This window comes from Anas platyrhynchos, chromosome 1 (assembly GCF_047663525.1).
Source record: "Anas platyrhynchos isolate ZD024472 breed Pekin duck chromosome 1, IASCAAS_PekinDuck_T2T, whole genome shotgun sequence".
NCBI lineage: Eukaryota > Metazoa > Chordata > Aves > Anseriformes > Anatidae > Anas > Anas platyrhynchos.
The window spans coordinates 142,171,171-142,191,125 of record NC_092587.1 but is presented as its reverse complement, the minus strand read 5'-3'; the positions used below and the strand labels follow the sequence as shown (position 1 = coordinate 142,191,125).

General features: G+C 35.7%; 1 long non-coding RNA gene across 2 annotated transcripts in view; it reads right to left on the bottom strand.

Moving 5' to 3' along the window:
• LOC110351634 (uncharacterized) overlaps window positions 1–18,007 on the bottom strand; it is a 162,048-nt gene extending 144,041 nt beyond the window's left edge. Inside the window, exons 1-3 of one of the 2 annotated variants that reach the window (XR_005262802.2) lie at window positions 17,867–18,007; window positions 17,502–17,539; window positions 1,626–1,669 (exon numbers count right to left, since the gene is read on the bottom strand). This is a non-coding gene — a long non-coding RNA (uncharacterized lncRNA). The remainder of the gene's footprint in view (window positions 1–1,625; window positions 1,670–17,501; window positions 17,540–17,866) is intronic. The other variant, XR_005262803.2, reaches the window with a different exon arrangement.
• Window positions 18,008–19,955: the final 1,948 nt, after the last annotated feature.

The following is a 19,955-nucleotide window of genomic DNA, read 5'->3' as shown; positions in this document are numbered from 1 at the left end:
GTAATGGGACTCCGTTGGTCAGATTGACAGTTGGGCTTCATAGAATCATAGAATACTTTGAATTGGAAGAGACCATAAAGACCATCTAATTCCCTCCATCTCCCCTCCCTCCCCCCCCTCCCACACACACACACTGTGGTCAGGGATGCCACCGACCAGACTAGGTTACTCAAAACCCTATCCAAACTGACCTTGAACACCTCCAAGGTTGGGACATCCACAACTTCTCTGGACAACATGTTGCAGTGCCTCACCACCCTCTGAATTAATTTCTTCCTAACACCTGATCTAAATCTCTCCTCTTTTACATGTAGTTTAAAGCTGTTCCCCCTTGTCCCATCTCTATCTGCCCGTCTAGAAAGTCTCTCCTCTATCTTTTTTATAGGTCCCTTTTAAGTACTCAAAATCTGCAATGAGGTCTCCCCAGAGCCTTCTCTTTTCCAGGCTGAGAAACTCTTGCACTTTCATTCTTATTGGACTTATTCAAGCTCATCAGGTTCGTGCTGGACAACTTCTCAAGCTTGTCTAGGTCCCTTTGGATGGCATCTCTTCCTTCTGTTGTATCAACTGCACCACTCAGCTTAGTGTCAAACTTGTTGAAGGTGCACTCAAATCCATGGCATGTGTCATTGATAAAGATATTAAACAACACCAGTTCCAGTGTGGACCCCTGAGGGACACCACTCTTCACCAGACTCCACCTAGATATAGAGATATTGACCACAGATCTCTGGATGCCCTTCAAATTTCTCTACAGTTTAGAGATAAGGATGTTGTGTGGGATTATGTCAAAGGCCTTACATGTAGATATATAAGTTTGTCTTCCCTTGTTTTTTAATATAGTTATTCCAATGCCTGATCAGGCAGTTACTCCATCATTAGTCTGTGTGGTTAAAATCCCCCATCAGGACGAAAGACTACACATGTATGTAACTACATGTTACATGTATGTTACATACACATGTATGTAACTTCTTGTAGCTGAAGCAAGGAGGTCTCTTCAACACTCTCCCCTTAATCACACAGCCTTTAGTAAAACCCAATCACAAGGTGTCCTTAATTTTTACCCACTTTTCTTTTTCTTTTTCTTTTTTTTTTCTTTTTTTTTCCTTTTTTTTTTTTCCTTTTCTTTTCTTAGAGACAGTTCTTTGCAACTTAGCAATTTCTTAACAGAGAGTAATACCCCCAACCCTCCTTGTCTGTCTGTCTCTTCTGAAAACCTTGTAGCCCTCAATTGCAGTGTTCCACTTGAGTAATTCAACCCACCATGTTTCTGTGATAACAATTAGTTCATAGATTTCTAATTGCACTGTGGTTTCCAACTCATCCAGTCAAATTTAGGTTCTGACACATGTTAATAGTACCACAGCTAGATCATGACTACTGAGAACATCTGATCAGAAATGGATGATTCTCAGCATCAGTAGAGGAGAAGAAAAAAAGCAAAGCAAAATAAAACATTGACATAATAAAAAATTGACAAAAGACAGACAGAATAAGAGAATAAATGGACGTTAATATAACAGCCTCATATGATTAAGGAGTCTGTAAGAAAACTAATGATAATCAGTCTAAAAGCTCTGTAGAACAACACCAAGGCACTGTTAGTTGGAACCTACACTTACCTGGTAATATTATCCCTCAGTAGTTGCCCTGGAGTCCTAAAGTCCTACAACCCAAAATAAAAATAAATGTTACAAAATGAAAATTATTAGTTATTGAAAAGTTATGCAGTAATGACAAACTGGTAAAAATTTGTCAAATTTTGAACCTGGTAATCAAATTTACTTACCTTTAAACTCTACACCTACATAAAAACAATCTTTTCTGAAATCACAAAACAGATGAGTGATACTGCATCACACACTACCGCACATCATCTAATGAGTTGCCAATTATAGGAGAGCATTTTACAGTAAGATAGTAACTATATGCTAACTCCATTGGAAACTAGGATAGCTCTACAACAAGCCTGACCTACTGCTATGGCATTATAACTTTAAAACATGGTCAGTCAGTAACTTATGTCCAATGGGTCTCAGAATGGCAGTTATAACTGTTTGCGTATTTGCTACATCAGTGTCAATAATCATTATTACTCATGCAGTTTCTTCCCTACAACCGTCTTATGATTGCTGAGAGGAACCAAAGGTTTTGATATTCTTTACCTGAATATATCTGGTAATTTTGCCCTCAGTTAAATACAGTGGCTCTTCACAATGGAAGATATTGAGAAGTGAGAAGACTTTTCTGAAGTTTAAATTGTTTCTTTCTATTCATACAAAAGGAAACAAGATTTTTTTTCTTCTTGTTATTGAAAAACTGTGCATCTGCTTCTGATACAGCAATCACATTTCACATGAAACAGTCCAGAACTAGGCACAAGAGAAACTTAATTTTAATAACAGCAAACTAACCTTGAATTTTCAGCTGAATTCTTTAGTTAAGATATTCCAAAAGCAAATAATATGCTTTTTTTTTTTTTTTTTTTTTTTTTTTTTTTTTTTTCCTTCTCTCTCACAGCAGGAAAATTTGGAAAGGTTATGTTCAGAGACAAATTAAATTTTAAGAAAGGGCATCTTGGCTCTCCCAGCCACGAAACTAAGACAAGAAGCATTGTGTGTGACTGCCTAGGTTAATCAAAAGGGTTTAATTATTTTTCTAGATGAAATCATGATTGTTTCTACTAAGTGCCTAGATTCTGTGAGAGAGGAGAGTGAAAGATATCTATTTCTCCAAGCTATGAAGGTGCTGGTGAGCAGACAACAGGCAGGAAAAACTATGACTAAATACACCAAAAGAACAATAGCTAAAAGCAGTTGTGAGAGAATATTTGAAACCCACAGATAACTTTGGAAAAGCTAAAGGAGTTGTATCCTGGAAGATGTACAAAGGAAGAAAGGCCTATAATTATCTTGATACTTTCTAGCAACACAGGGTTTAGGCAGTAAAAACAATCAGCTTGATTGATAGAAAACAGCTGAGATGGAAATAGAGTCCAAACTGTTCACCTGATTCAGTCAGGTGTTTAATGTTTAAAATCCCAGGCCAAGCTGTCTCCAGCATAGACTAGGGTCCTGAGATACTCATTTTAATGGCTTCCCAATGTTATGGAACTTCCAGTTCTACATAACGTAAAATATTTAAAAGATAATGCAAGTTAAAAGAGTAGTTCTCCAAAAATATTGTTGGAAGAGAAATATAACTCTTAAGTGTAAATACAGTACCAGGTAGGTTGGTCTGTCTTCACAGGATATGAAGCTCTCTGACACTGATTACAGAGGAATTTGAGGGAAATGAAATACCAGTATACCTCTGATATGCATAGAGGACAGGTTTTGGCTGAGAAAAACATGTTCACTGTGATTGCAGGTTTCTAAGTAGGAAAGTAAATCTTAGAAGAAGGAGGTGTTTCTGCAGCTAGTTTATGGAAACAAAATGATGACACTTTGGAGAATCTAAGTAAAGATACTAGACAGGAAAAGAATGAGTTGGTAAGGCAAGTGGATCTAAACAGCTCTTGATCCATAAGGAATTATAGTAAGTTAAAGTAATAATAATAATAATAAAAAGGTAAGTTAAAAAGTTGCAGAGGACTAGGATCCAGGCACTGTGGGTAGCTTCTTACAATGTAAGGTATCTTACAGTGTACAGGTATCTTACACTGACACTGACAGTCAGATCATGAGGACAGAGAGACAGAAGAATTTGAAACAACAGAATAAAACTTCTAGTGAAGGAGCTATTTTCATTTGCTCATCTTCTTGCAAATTGAGGTTTTTATATTTTATTGGTTTGCTACCTTTCAAGTCATAACACATGCAGAAAAAAAATGACTTAACTAGATTATTTGATTATTATTTTTCAATTTCTTTGCAAACTAACTTGCTGTGGCAGATAATGGTCTGCCTGAAAATCTGTTTTTTCAGTCCTCTGACAGGAGCCACAGTGAAACTGGGAGAGGTCAAAAGAAGTCAGCTGCCATTTTCACTCCCATTTTTTATGGAAATGGGCAACAGATTGGTGAAGACATTGCGAAGGCTCTAAGGCAATCACTCTTTCAATTTGTCCAATATTAGTTTCAATAAGAACCGAGAACAGAAACAATTGCCAGCAGTCCCTAGTTGATTTGTTAAGACTCACTCTTGTCCACTTCAAATCACCTTTGACATTTACGAGCTCAACTTTGCAAACATCATTTGAGGATTATTATTTTATTTGATGCCTCTATTATGCTTGCACCTAAGCTACACAATGCTAAAAGTGATGTGAAAAAAAGTGACTTTTTTTTTTTTTAACACATCTACTTGTGGAAAAGAATGAAGTTTTTGCTGTTATATACAGGACCAATACCTCCACCATTACACATGTAAGATAAATTAGTTTGAGAAGATTTATGTGTGTATATCCAAAGTGAATTTGAAAAAAAGAGAGATCTAATTTGGAAGACATTTATAATAAGACTACCATATTGCTAGCATATTGGCCTTCCCCTCTACCTACTTTCCTATATAAAAACTATCTTCATAGAGCTCACAGTGTATTAGAAACAAAAAAATGTTAAAAGAGAACATCTAAATCACTCTAGGTTTTCTTTCTTTGCAACATGCAACAGGTTGCATGTAACTCTGCACTGTAGAATCTCAGGAACAAGAAGAAAGATAAAGCTGCAAAGCAAGGTAAATATGGTATTGACAAATAGTCCTGGAAGAGAAACTCTCAATGTGATTACGATTCTAGCGCAGGTACTTTAGAGGCTGGAAGGAAATTTCTGTCTGGGTGAGAAAATAATATTAATGTGGGAAAGATGCTGTTCAGTAACTAGTGCATATTCTTGCAGACAAGATGCCACTTAGCCTGGAGCAAAAATTGTACAACACGTGGATTCTGCCTACTGTCCATGAAAATGGAAAATCATTTGAACGCAAATGACAAAAGAGTGGAACAGGCAATGCTGGGGACCGCATTTAAGGAAATCCGAACTGTGTGGGTTTGGTAAAGTACAGCATGTCTACAATGGATATCTCTGCTGGAATGCAGAGATAGCTGGGCTGGCTTTAAACAGTTAGAAACCTAGACAGGTTATGGCACAGGTCATCCTACATGTAATTAAAAGAAAAGAAATGCACTCAAGGAAAGTTAGCATTTTTGTTAGGATTTGCACACAACTGTTAGAGAAAAATAGTCTTGTAGCTCCTCTGTGAGAGGAAAAGTTGAAGATGGAGGTAAGCCAGAGTGACCAGAATTTATAAATTTATAAATAAATTCTGGACACAACCCTTAGATTATTAAATCTGACATGCCTTGCGAGTACCTAAAAACAATAACTTTTAGGCATTATGAAAATGCTTACTTGGAGTTGTTTTAGCAGAGTTTTTGTCTGTGTATGTTTAAAACTGTATTTAAAAGTTTATTCAAATACTATAATGTAAAAAGTAAATAAATCTGAAGTGTGTAGAACTAATAGTAATAAAAAGGTGAAGACCTTTCCTCTCTGCTTGGTTGGGTGCAGAATAGCATGCTTTAAAGAATTAACCATCAAATACTCAGTGTGTGTAAAGCTTTTCCCATTGGTTGCAAGTAAGCTACAAAAATTCCTATTGACTTCACTGAAGAAGGATCAATCCCACTAACATCTTGATGTTTGCTCCCACTTACGTTATTTTTTCTTTCCTCCCATTTACTTTTCACTTGTGACTTTAAAATATAAGTGACAATGAAGTATTGTCTCTATAGTGTATAAATGGGAGCTTATTTCCTGCATTTACTCTGGTTTTCTTAGGGGAAAGGGGATTTATAGTTAATAACAAATCCTGTTCCACATTTGGATTATTCCTGTGTATAGTAAAAACTCCTTGAATTTCAAATAATGCCAATTTCCATTCCTTCAGCTGGAGAGGCAGTGGGAACTCTGGTGCGTGCTTTTTATCTCAGAATTGTAAGTGCTATGGTAAAGGACTCAGCCATAAATAATCTCGTGTCACCAAAGCTGGTGATAAGCAAATGCTTACTGAAAAGCCCTGCTCCCTAATCTTCGCAGACCCATCACATCACACTGAGACAGTCTCCACAGCAGGTGAGTTGCAGTGACCACTTGAAGGCACAATGGGTATGGCCGTCCCAGTCTTTGATCCCTTTGCATTGCTGTATGGAAATAGCATGGAAATCTTCACCACCCTTGACTGCTGCCAGTAATGGATATGGGCATATGGAGAATGGTTAAACTGATTATCAAAACTGTTTACAGTATTTTATCAGATGGCAGCAACTTTCAAAAAAAAAAAAAAAAAAAAAAAGCTGAACAGTATCAAACTTCCAACCCAACATTACATAATCAGAAAAATACAGAGAAACACGGTCTTGATTTTTGAGAATATGTTTCTTCTAAAAGATTTTTTTCAATAAAGGAAAATGAACAGGAAGAATATTTTGAAACTCCAGCAAGCAAATTTATTTAAAAATATGACAAACTTGGATATAAGCAGAAGTAATGTTTGTCTGCTATTATATTCTTTTTGTTTAATGTATTTGCCAGGTTTCTTTCTGGGACATCCATTATTACAGTATACTAATATTCACTTAATCCTACTGCAACTAATTATATGTCCCCCTTCACAAGTCTCTTACTTTCTGCCTATAAAATTAGACCTAATTAAATATATAAATGTTGAAGACTCAAATGATAGCAGTCACTTTCCCTACAAAAAAAATTATAACCAGTAAAGATCACACATGTAACATTACAGTGACAACATCTAGAGAGTGGGAACAGCATGGTAATGATATTCAAACAGGAACCCAGCACCCCCTCAACCCTGGAACCATTAATAACTTCAGCTGGAACAATTGACAGAGGGGAAATGAATCATTCCCTTTGACGAGAACAAAACTATATTAAAATGTAATAGTTTATTAAACAACTGACTTCAGAAGTTAAATTACTAAATTGTATCTCCATGGGTTTTAAGAAGTACTGTCTAATCACAATAATGGATTGCCTACAAACTTTTATCTTAGCCATCGCCTCCAGAGTTACTGTACTTAATTATTTAAACATTGTATTAATGAAACATGGTATACTGGTAAGAAAACTACTTTTATCACCACACATGAAAGAAAAAAATATTTGTGGTTTACACTGCACAACTGAATTTCCATCTTCCTTGAACACAGTAAAAAAGTCTTCTTTGCAGCTGCTCTGACTGCAAGGATTTGCAGAACTAATTTAATGGCTAACATTTTTTTTTTTTAATTATTATTATCATTATTTATCCAAAAAAGAATAATTTAAAATCTTTTGGTGCACCTGTTGTGCTGCATTATGACTCCCTGTGATTTCAATTTATGCCATATGAGAACATGTCATTGGAGCACCAGACTGCATCGTGCACAAAACTCGAGCAGGTTTGGAAACCAATGCTATATCACATTTTATAATGAATATCTGTACATATAACATATATGTTTCTATACATAGAAACAAGAGAGCTATTTAAAGTTCTAAAAACAAGGGAAAATAAAATAGATATGACATGAATGAGGTTAAGTAAAACCATTCTTATTTCTACATATGTCCTTTGGGGTCTGAAAACGTTTCTGTGCAAGGAAGACTGCCCCTTGAACTGTTGAGAATTTAGTAGCAATTGTAGATTGTCACCTTTTTGTAGTGGAGCAGCCACAAGGGGGGAGTAAGACACATTTTTAAGTGAGTTTCAGTTGTTTGCCACCATTAGGAGGAACGCCATAAAATAAGAAAACTTGGAAAAATTCAATATTCTGTGGGTATAGAGTGTTGAGATGAATGCTGCTTCCTCATCTCTACTCAGAGTAATAGTTTCTCTCCTGTCACTTGAAACCTCTCCCCCAGGTTCTTTTCTGGTCCTATCTTCTACAGATGCCATCCTCCCTTTCTCCTTGACCAACTGTCCCAAGAGGGATAAAAGCATTTGGCAAAGTGCTCTGGAGCACAGGAAAGACCAAAACTTAGATACTTAAATGGAAAATGCAGAAATGAACAAAATATTAATCATATGAGCTTACAGTTAAGCACCTTTGAGAGCCCTTAAGAAGAGAGACTTGGCTTGGAAGCCTGCAATATGAACACACTCATTGAATAATCATATTTTGTGGAAGGAGATTTCAAACACATTGCAGAATCCTGTACAGAAGACTGAAGCAGTGCTTTTTTTTTTTTTTTTTTTTTTTTTTTGAAACAAGACAAAATATCCCTTTGCAAAGCACATTTTTCAGTCCTTCAGCCTCTTCATTAGAAAAAAATGGTGACAATAATTTTTCTCTGCCTTGTAACTGTATTGCAAAAACTAAGGATGACAACATTCTGCAAGAAATGCTTGGAGAGTATTTAAAATGCTAGAAATGCTAAAAAGTAATTCCTTAGTTTCCTAAGCAGTACATTTTAAAATCTAACTGCTATTATGTAGCAACTCTTTACAGCCTGAAAAGCAGATGCACCATGGATTAAAACAAGTTCTTCTCCCTCTCTCTCTCCCCCTACCAAAAAAAAAAAAAGAAAAAAGAACAGTACCCCAAACCAATAATTCACAATTTTCTTAGGGAAGAAAGAAGAAAGAACAAACACATGATCTGAGTTCTGCTTGGTGGTAGTAATACTTTCAGTAATGTATTGTGTCCAGTTTTTCACCAATGTCCTTAAAAACAAATATGGACCAAGAGCAGAGGTAAGAAGAGAACAATGAAAACAATCAGAAAATAAGACCTATGAAAGAATGATGAAAGCACTACAGCTATTCTGTCTAAAAGTAAAGAAGACTGGGAGAGAAATGATAGCAGCTGAGAGATATGTAAGAGAAGGAGAATTATCTGTATGACAAGCCCAATGTGGATAGCTCAAGAAGTAAATCTTGAATCACAGCAAGAGATATTCAGGTTAGACATTATGGAAAAAAAAATCTAATTGTGGGAAAAGCTAAGCACTTGAGAAGAACACTTACCTCACCTGGTGAGACTATGGGATCTCCACTGCTGGGAGATTTCAAGAACAATTTAGGCAGATAACTGTCAGATGTGTGCAATGTCCTGCCATTTTCTTGGGCTAACCGATGAAGAGAGTCCTGTTTCCTGTGATTCTAAGTTTTACCATCCAGTCTGCACAGACAGTGAAAAATGATTTTTTTATTTTTTTATTTTTTGGTGAGCTACAGAGACCAGACACTTAATGTGTGGAAGCCATTAATGAAAACCAGCTTAAAGAATCTTCCAAAAATACTCACCTGCATTTCAGTGTGGGAATTCCTATTGCTAAAGGAATCCTGGTCTACCAACAGGAAGAGGACCAGGAAATGAATTCTCCTTGGAAATTTCGTTCTGTGTGGTAGCCAAGCCTGCAGGATAACTTTCCCATAATTGTTCTCCCTCCACTTACAAACAGCTGTTGGAAAGGAGCTCTCGGAAGACTGCACAGATGGTAGAAGGGTCAAGATGGTGGTGAACTCATGCTCCAAGAGGAGCATGAAGTTGGAGGAGGTGATTCTGTCATATTTTTCTGTGTGGGGAAGGGTCTCATCTGAGGCTGGACAGGTAGTTGGTTTTTGGGGGTCTGTAAGGATACTGGATGTCACAGCATAACCAGTGGATCCAGGATCATTAGATTAGTGTACAGTTAGCCTGTACACTGGGAGCTGTTATTTATCCAGAATACCTAGATGGTAGCTCCTTGTTCTCACTGAATGCTCTTTATTCTCACTTGCCTGCTTCTTTATCATTCCTTTCTTAGGGACCTCAGACTGGAAGATGAGAAGGGCTCACAGACAGAATAAGATTTATATTTTGAATAGAAAATGCAGGAGCAATACAGAGAAGAGGTGAAATTCAGACAGGTGTTTATATTTTTTATATGTCTTGTTCAAATGAATCCTCAAATACTTGTGGTCTTGTAGAACTACAGCCTTTGGCCTGTGGCTAGCATGAATATAGTATAACCTTCAGTGTAATCCTTTTGAAGCGTTGCAGAAAATTATGTTACTTGATCACATGAGAAACTGGATCTAAAGGTTTCCCTTCATCAGCTCTCTTAGTTTACCCACATAATCAATTCCTGGTGCCAAGAACTTTTGTCTCTCCGTTGTCTTGGTGTCCTTTGCATAATTGTTTCCCTCTTTGCTCCTATTGTCTTAATTCTCTCCCTCTTTCACTGAAGCAAAACCAGTCAGTTTTAGCAAACAACCTACAGCCACTGTTTTTCTCACTACAAAACCACACACTGCATTCATCATGGGTTATGGTTACACATTTGCAGGAGAATTTTTTTGAATGCCATTCAGTATAATAAATTGGGAACACAGGATTTCAGAAGACTTGGGTTCTGTTTGTCAGTGCACCACAATGTTGATGCTTACTTGAATGACTACTGCAGGAGAACAATGAGTCACCCAGCAATGAAGATTTAAGGCCATATTATTGACAGTTGCCTTTTAGAGCATTTTGTTCTTTGTGTTCCGGAGAGTACACAGCACTTTGGGAACCTGCTGACGGCCAGTCCTTCATTTGGGAGAGGGAAGGTGTGATATTACACTTCAGTTTTATCCAACTTGTCCTCCAAGTGGTAAATATGTGTGTGTGGGTATGCACATATGCAAAGAAAACTTAAAATAATTTATGAAGGAATTACAAAATCCAATATGCCATAATCTTGCTTACCAAAGTACAAAAGAAACCAAAAACTCCTCCCACATCTTAACAGCTAAACATTAGTGTACTTGAAAATACAACTGTGGGAAAAAAAATAAATTGCACTAACAAACTTACACCACGATAAAACAATGTATTTGAGGACTTCAGCCAGATAAGCTACTTGTAATATTCTCTTGTTTTGCCAACACATTACTCTATGAGAGAACATCTGTAAATCCTGATGTAATAACTTACTTTGGATTAAATTCCATTCAAAAAACTTACTGTGCTTTCAATAAACATTATGTTAGCATACAACATATCTAAGTGTTAGGAAATGGGGTTCAGCTTTCCATCTGCTGTTGAAGCTGAGGAAGTATTCATCTATCCTACCTTTCTTCTGACCCCTCTAAATCTTATAACCTTGTCAGAGGTATCCACAGCTCCCCTTAATTTTCAGTTATCTTTAATAAATCAATTCTGAAAATAAATTATAACCTGGAAACAGAAGACATCATCCAAATTAGAATGGTGTTTAAACAAGATGGAATTAGGTAGAATATATGGTTTAAAACAGACTTATTTTTTGTGCTGATAAAATTTATAGCCAAGAAAGCTGTAAAATTCTTTTCTCAAGACAGTTTTTCTACATTTGCTGCCTGGACATTTGGTTTTGCATTACGGTGAGATGAGAGTTGGTATGGGTAAATTGTGAAGTGAAATATTGATTCTCATCAAAATTATCTGATGGAGGCAGCTTAAGAGTATCATATTGATATTGTTAAAAGTGGGGTTGACAATGTAGAGTATTTAGCAGCATTAAGCTGGTGTAGGGATATTGCACTGAGAGAACACTATTTCTTAATAAAGACTTGTCATTGCCTTTGAAACTGGAGGGTAAATTGATGTATTTATCTCACAGAATTCAAATATCTCATACAGAAATATTTTCAGACATCACAATAATATCATTCTTTGTGTATTTTCTAAGGAGGCCTGTCCCCTGAATTGTCTATAAACCAGCATCTTAACTCTCTACATAAATGTTTTCCCAAAGTTCTCAAAGGAAATAGGAAAAAATCTAAATAAAATGACATGACAGGCCAGTCTGGAACTGACAAAACTAAGAATTTTGCCATTAAGATTGAAACTCCATCTTTGAGACACCCAGTTGTGCTTTGTTGCATTTAAATAAGTGTTCATCTGACCCTCTGCCAGTTAATTATGGGGATCACCAGAATTTTATTCTGTCCCCCTTGCTCTTCAATACTGATGTTCTTCTTTGCTTCTTTCACTTCTATTTTTAGGGACCTTAAGGTGAGTTATCATTGCTAACCTGATAACACCGAGATCTACTTTGCTCTTTTAGCTGATCTTACTGAAGCAGCTTTTAGTCTTTTCATCCTACATTCCTAAAGTGCAAATTGGGATCTTAACTGAATTGAAAGAGAGAGAGAGAGTGAGAGAGAGAGAAAGAATCTCAAAATTAGATCCTCTTCTCCCTTTTTGCCACTAACCTATTAAAAAGTAGCTCTAAGTTTTCAGTTCCATTCGATGAAAATCTGTATGTTCTTTAAAGTACAGATAAGAGTATGGGTGTACTGGTGGACCTCATTTAGACTTTTTTTTTTTTTCCTTTGTCCTTTAAATTTACTTATTTCAATTCACTTTGGGTTTCTCATGTGAATATAAGAAGAGATTGAGAAGACACCATAAATCTTCCCACAACATTCTCTCTCTTGTCCCCATTTGAAGGTGTAGGAATCTCCTTTTATTACCTTCATACCAAAGAACAATGCAAATATCCAGGAACATTTTAATTCAGATGAGAGAGAAGAAGGGGAAAGAAATCTACGGAACAAAATATTTCCTAATACCTCCTGTGGCTGCTCTTTGCAACAAGATTTTCTGGGTTACTCCTAAAACATAGGTTAGAAAAGGTAAAGGGAATTAATTTCCTCTGAAATGTAACCTGTCACCAATGAGGAGGCATTGCTTTGTCTGGTAAAATAAAGGAATCTCAGAAGGGGACAGTAGAAAAGTTAGAAGTCATAAAAACAAAACAAAACAAAAAATAAATAAAAAGTATGTGATCATTTGGAGGTTCCTCAGTATCATGGTAATAGAGAAGATTTTTCAACACGCTGTAGACAAACATTTACATTTTTATACTTGTATGAAACACTCATCAGAATCTTCTGATATGTGTCCATCACTAGAGAAATTTAATGAATACTATTTTACTAGTGGAATTTTCCCACTGAATGCAAATGATTCCAAAAGTTTATATTCAGAATGTCTCATGCTTTTCTTTGTTAGACAGCTGGTAGAGGGAAAGGGTTGCAAAAATAAAGAAAATTATATATAATGAATAACCAGTTGCAGTAGATGCTAGGGAACTAAACATATTTTTATTGTGAGGACATTATGCTGCTATAACCTAACCTTCCCCACCCCTATAGGGTAAAGAACATTTAATGAAGGAGAGGATGCTTTTATTAATCTGTAGTCCATTTCTGTGCCATATAATATTCATTAGACATTCACTAGTAATTTCTTCCACCCACCCCTTATTTTGTAGATGAAATTCTTTTTTCCAACATTTCATAAGGAAAGAGCGCTAGTTAACTAACACACATTATTTATTTTTGCATTATAATCACTGAAGTCTTAACAAATGTATATGCTCTAACACATAGGAGGTCATCTTGTATTTTGTTTTGAGAAAATCTTTCAACTTGTGTATTATCAAGACTCAAAACTTCTGTTCCTTGAACATATCTGAAACTGTGGATTCCCTGGGCGTAGCTTAATTTCAATAAAGTCATCTCAGTGGTGTATTTTCCACTAGGGCATGTATGTTACAAATAACACGATTTTTGATTTTCTGGTCACTCTTTTTTTTTTTTTTTTTTTTTCTTTCCTGTATCCAAACTCTCTTCTCCTCTCCCTGCTCAGGTAATATTAGATTATTGATATAGTTGCTAGGCTAAGCTGTTTGGTTCTACCTCTACTCCTAAACAAAGTTAATGCCTGACTATTAGCTCTGCTTCTTTAGCTTTGGTCCAAAGCCAGTTTTCTGTTTACACTCAGGTATTTGATCAGTTACTTATATTGTTTTATTAGATTTTCTTTAGAAACAAGAATTATAGGAAGAACACCTCTTTAGAGTAGAGAATACCTCTTAAATACCTAAAGCTGAGAAAAATATTTATGTATTTTTGTGGTGAAGAAAGACAACTTTCTGAAAGCTTGAAACATTATCAAATGAAAGTGTATGTGATAGCATTTATTTTTACAACATACTGTTGCTCCAGTGAACTTGAACAGCAAGTCTGTGATCGATATTTCTCTCTTTCTCTCTCTCTCTTTTTTTTTTTTTTTTTATGTGTTTTGTTTTGTTTTGTTTTTTAATATAGTTTCTAAGGAGACTATTGGGTAAAAATTTCCCAAACCAAAACAATGCTATACCTCACCTCTTTTGGACTGTGAACACAATTGGTTCATATGCTTAATTGTTGACAGGATATTATTGCTTTCCTATTATATGTAATTTTATAGTACCTGCTTATAGTCAACTGCCCTTTGATATGTAATTTTACAGTATTTGCTACCAGTTTCTCAGACCCTTTTTATTGGTGCTGGCTAAATCAGGTGTATAATGTAAGAGCATCAGTATGAGGAGTTTGAGTGGAATGACAATCAATTGTCCACTAATTCTGCTGATAGGTTCCAAGTCTAGCCTTATGAAAGATTTCTGCCCCCTTTTCCAAAGTTTTGCTGATTAGTTTGACCTGGCTTGGGCAAGGGGCTACTGCCAAATTTGTAGGCCCTGATCCTGCAGTCAGATCTTCATATCTGGGATAACATTGACCTCAGCAAGTGCTTAGGCAGACAACTATACATTTGTTCCAGGAATGTTTCTACCTGTTTCTACTGGTTGCTGAGTTGATGAGAGTTTCCAAATATCTGGAAATGAGCAAATGCACCAATCATACAGGTCCTCCTCTTCTATATGGTCACAATAACTGTATCTGTCCATGTATCACTTGTACACCCCAGGGACTCTGGTGACAGTGTTCTCCAAATATATATATATCTCCCCATATAGACATAGTTATATCTGCATATGTATATATACTGTATATACTGTCATCATAGAATATATGCGCAAAAATATACATACATATATGCATTTATATATATACAATTAAATATAGGTCTCCTGAGTGCACTCATCTGGTTTCATATATTCTGTGTTGGAGATGATCTATTTTCTCCCATAGGATTCTGGACACAGGTCTGGCTTATGTCAATCACGTCACCTTATTCAGGTAAAGCACAAAAAGTAACAGCAAGGTCAAAGAACTGAGAATAATAATGAACTTTCCATTAAAAAAAAATAATAAATGTTCTAGATTAATGAGTGCCCTGGGCTTTTTTACAATTATAAAGTGCAAGAAGTAGCTGATTTGGGATTTTAGTTCTGTTTCCTTTCTTAAACACACAAATATAAATAAGAAGAAACACTGCTAAGTCCTCTGAGTGCAGTTTTATAAAACTATCTAAGAATGAGGTCTTTCTTCCTGGACTGTGGACTAATATTTTTATAGTTTTCTTTCTGCAGGAGTGATAAATGCAAACCAAACTTCCAAAATCCATTCCCTGTTCTTTTACTGATCCAGAAAATGACCGCAAGACATAGCTCTAATAAACCTATCTAAAAAAGGAACTCTGATCTCCTCAGTCCACTGAAATAATGTTTGCATTAATTTCTAGTTGTAATAACAGGTATGTAATTAATAGAATATATCAAGAACAGGGAGTATATTCTTGAGCTTACATTATTTTCCTATACTGAAATGAACATCTTTCTTTTTAAAATATATTTCATTCCTGGAAATAAAGAAACATTGCTTCTATTAATTTCCATGAGTATTTTATATAAAACTGTTGCTTATTTTTTCAAGTGCTTCAAGGGTGTATATATATATATATATATGTATATATATATATATATATATATATATTTTAATACAGTTATTGATGTAATGTAGAGCACACTTTGTGCAACAAAAAGACTGATAGGACTGTGAGTTTTATTAAATGAATCAGGATAATCTGGGTAAACTGTAGTACAATACCTAGAGTTTAGTTACTTTTAAAACTTACATTTAACTGATAAAATGGAATTATGGTAAATGTGAACTTGAAAATCATTTTTATAAACTGATTACATTACAGAGTTGGTGACTTGGAAAACATCCCAATGATACCTGAGGGGTGCAGAGAGAGGATTAGATATACTGAGGAAAAAACACACAGAAGTGATCATTTTCCCACTGTATCCATTTAAAAAGCTGTAGTTCTTGTTTCTTCCAAATATAGCCTCTTTGCAATTTTCTTATTGCCTCAAATTTGTTAAAAGGAACGTGACGTCACTACAAATAGTTTCTTTAAAGTCTCCTCAAGCTGCATTTCACTTTGTAAGCATCTCAGAACAACTGAGTATGCAGGGCTAGATCTTGCCCCCTCCCACATTCAGAGAACTCTGCTGGAGTTCACTCTGGTTAATTCATGGAGTTGAAACTAAGCTTTGGCCTACCCTGATTTACAGGAAGGCCAGTGAGGCATCTTCTTTTTACCTGTGTTTTTCTTCAAACTTTTATTGGACAAGCCTTTGCCCCTCCAGCTGCCACATTTCCTTTTCATTACTACTATTATTGTTATTACTTTATTTAAGGGATATGGGAAGAAAATGAATTTTCAAGTCCCAGACCTCTGCTCCATGAAGACACACATGGTTATGCCAAGGGCTTGTGCCACAGAACAATTCAGAAAGTCAGAAACTGAAATATGAATTGGATTATAAGACAGAAGTCATGGAGCTGGAGTAACATATAAAAGCTGGAATCAAAAATTGCTAAACTGAACAGAAAGTGTTATAACTGGCCGTATATTTCTTTAACATTTTGCTGAACAACTTGCTTTTATTAATTTTACCTACCACAAAAGGATGTTGCATACAATAATAATTTTGTGTTTGTAAGTTTGAAGACATAAATTCCCATAAAGTGTCAGTGCTCTATATAATATGGTAGATATACATATATTTTGTTAAATTCTGGAGGTAGAAATATTGAATTTGTCTTTGGTGTTACGATTGTATTCTACCTCAGTAATATAAAAATGCATAGTAATCAAAATTAAACAAAAATTAAAAATATAAGAAAAAAAACTCTTGCCTTTTGTCTCAAGTAAATTTGATGCTAATTTTGTTTCATATGACAACCCCTCCCCCCATCAAAAAAAAAAAAAAAAAATCACAGACAACGGATAGTTTCTTTGGCAAAGAAACACACTTTGAAGAGAAAGTTCACATTGAGAGGAGTCTTGAAGGCATCCTGTTGCCCTGTCCAAAAGCTGCTTCAGAGGATAAAACAGTGGTCATTTCCCCAAATGCCAGCCCTCTGATAGATGGGGCAGCAGCAGCAAGGAGTGTGCTGTGCAGTCTCTCCTGGAATGCTTTAGGCTTTAGGATAAATACTAATATTTAGACAGAGGAATATTTACGGATATTCACCTAGCCAAATGCTGCAGCTGTAAGTGTAGATGGCAAAGCTGCATGTGAAGATGGCAAAGCAGCCAGACCCCTTCCTAAGGGTTTTTTTTTTTTTTTTTTTTTCTCTCTGCTAACTATAATGGGTGACTGCTTTTCTGCCTAAACAGCTCTAAAGGGCTATGAAAACTGAAGTCCTTCAAAGCTGTTTAAGGTTTCCTCGGATTTACAATAAAATTCTGCATTACATATCTCCTAGTAAAATCTCTGAAGCATTGCAAGCAGTACTTACATAATTGTCCATTAAGTCAGTATTTGTGTATTCAACACCTAGAAAATAAGGAAAGTGATTGTGGATAGGGAAGGGAAAAAAAACAAAGGCAGAGGAGGAAACGGAAAAAAAAAAAAAAAAAAAAAAAAAAAACCTACCCTCCAACAGCCATGCAGCTATTAAACATATGCCAAAGTAAACAATAGTGTTAGGGTCTGCCATAGCTTTGCCCTGCAGGTAGACGGCAGGCGGCACAGAAGGAAAGCAAATGGAAAGGAAAAGAGAAAGACAGTACAGGATGTGGATGAGATGCCGAGCCCTGAGAGCATGAACGGCCTGATTGTGATCCTCAAGTCACACCATCAGCCATGCAAAACAGGACATACCTTTCTGGCTTGCTGGTTCTGTCGGCTGAAACAAAGCAGTCCCATTCTCAGCGGGAGGCCAAATCAAAATGAAATTTTATTTAGTCTGCACTGTCCCCAGATTGGGTTTCAGAATGACTGCTTTAGGAGATAGCATGGATGTGGCTGATGCATGCTTTGCATATGAAACTGCAATAGAAAAAAAAAATCTACATAATCAAAAAAATCTGTGCTGTGTGTATGGCAAAAACCCCTGGACGTTAGTGAATCAGCTACAATGGATGTTTTAAAAAATGACCTTTCTGAATAAAGTGCACATTTGTGCTCTGCAATACTATTTTCAATAAATATATTATAGATCATTTTGCATGTAATTATTTGCAATCTGCCCTGAGAGACTGAAATATCAAATCTTTTTTTTTTTTCTTTTTTTTTTTTTTTTTTTTTCTTTCTTTTTATTTTATTTTATTTTATTTTTTAATCACGGAGCAGAATTACAATTTGGAAACAAATGCAGAAAAAATATCCATCTAAAGAGGGCTTCTCTGTCTTGTGGTGCTTGTTACTGATTGAACCTCTGAATACTCTTCAATTTAATGTTTTGTTTAAGTCCCTTCTTCCCAGAGTATCCAATGGCCTACTGCAGTAAAGGACGTTTTTTTTTTTTTTAAATTTTTTATTTTTTTCATACCACTGATCTAATTCATCCCACCTTGCACTTTTAGGAAAGGATCCATTCTTTGATTACACACTTAATTTTCCAGGCTATTAATAAATAAAAAAGATCATCAACTAAACACACAGCATTTTCAGTAGAAGTTAGAAATAACTTACAAAGGCAAGGAGTAGTCTACAGAATATGCAGGGCATACACCATGTAATGCCTTTGTTGTCAGTTATGCTGCAAATGAGATTTTCAAATAGGATTTGTAGAGGCAGGACAGTGATCAACACAGTGCAACATCCAGGAAAGGGAAGTTGAGCACAGTGTTCTGTAAGACAAGGGGGCAGAATAGAGTCTGTTTGTAAATACCTATTATTATCCAAAGAAAACACTTATCACTGCTTGATTTTGCCACACTAGCCACTTGGAATAGGTGATACCAGTAATTTTGTATATGCACATCTGTGTGGGCATGGGTGTTTGTATTTATCTGTGTGCTGTGCATGTAAGGCTGTAGTCTGTGTACATATCTATGTATGATGGTTACCCTGTAAAAGACAAGCCAAAGGCAGAACAAACAATGCACATGTTTTCAATTGACAGATATTTCTATGCTAAAACAAGCAGTGCTAATACTGTGCTCTATAGCGTATGGACAGCCAAAGAATGGGAAGAAAAAAAAAAAAAAGAAAAAAAAAGCACCATAAAATCTTTAAGAATGTAAAGGGGATAACAATCCCAAATAAACAATACAGATAAAAACTTCCAAGAATAATGAGATACAGTGCAAATCATTCACACAATGTGCTTTCACACAGCAATGACGGAAGTCACTGACAACAATGCAACCATGTGCAAATACTCCTTGGAGAAACAGTCGAGCAAATTTTGTAATTCTATCTTCTGTGTTTTGCAGGCTGAGTTTGAGACTGTGTAACGAAATGTGCTAGAATACTGGTGCTTTAAAATTAAGCATTGGGCATTATGGAAGGTAACTTCATAACGAGTTTTCCTATTGCTATTTAAAGCTAGATATCCATAAGGAGCACAGTGAAAAATATAACATTTGTTCTCCTTATGTCTTGGAACAACTGTTTTTATATTTGTAGTCATCCTAACTGTTGTTCCAAACAAGATATTCAGATAGTCCCCAGCCTCATGCTGTATCATATTTATTCTGATGTATATCTCTTAGTAAAGCTTTGTCTACATTGAATTAATTTGTGTGTGTGTGTGTGTTATTATTTTTATAAGTGCTGCTTTTTTTTCCTCACAGAACTTCCCACTTCAGGGAAAAAGAAATATGTGATTGCTTTAAAAATAGAAGACCAAAACCAAAGCTAGTATTCCCAAAATTCAATGCACCTGGCATTCACTTTATACCTAATAAGCATCCGTGAATATGCAAATGTTCAATGTCTCCAGTAACCTCATTAATTTATTCCT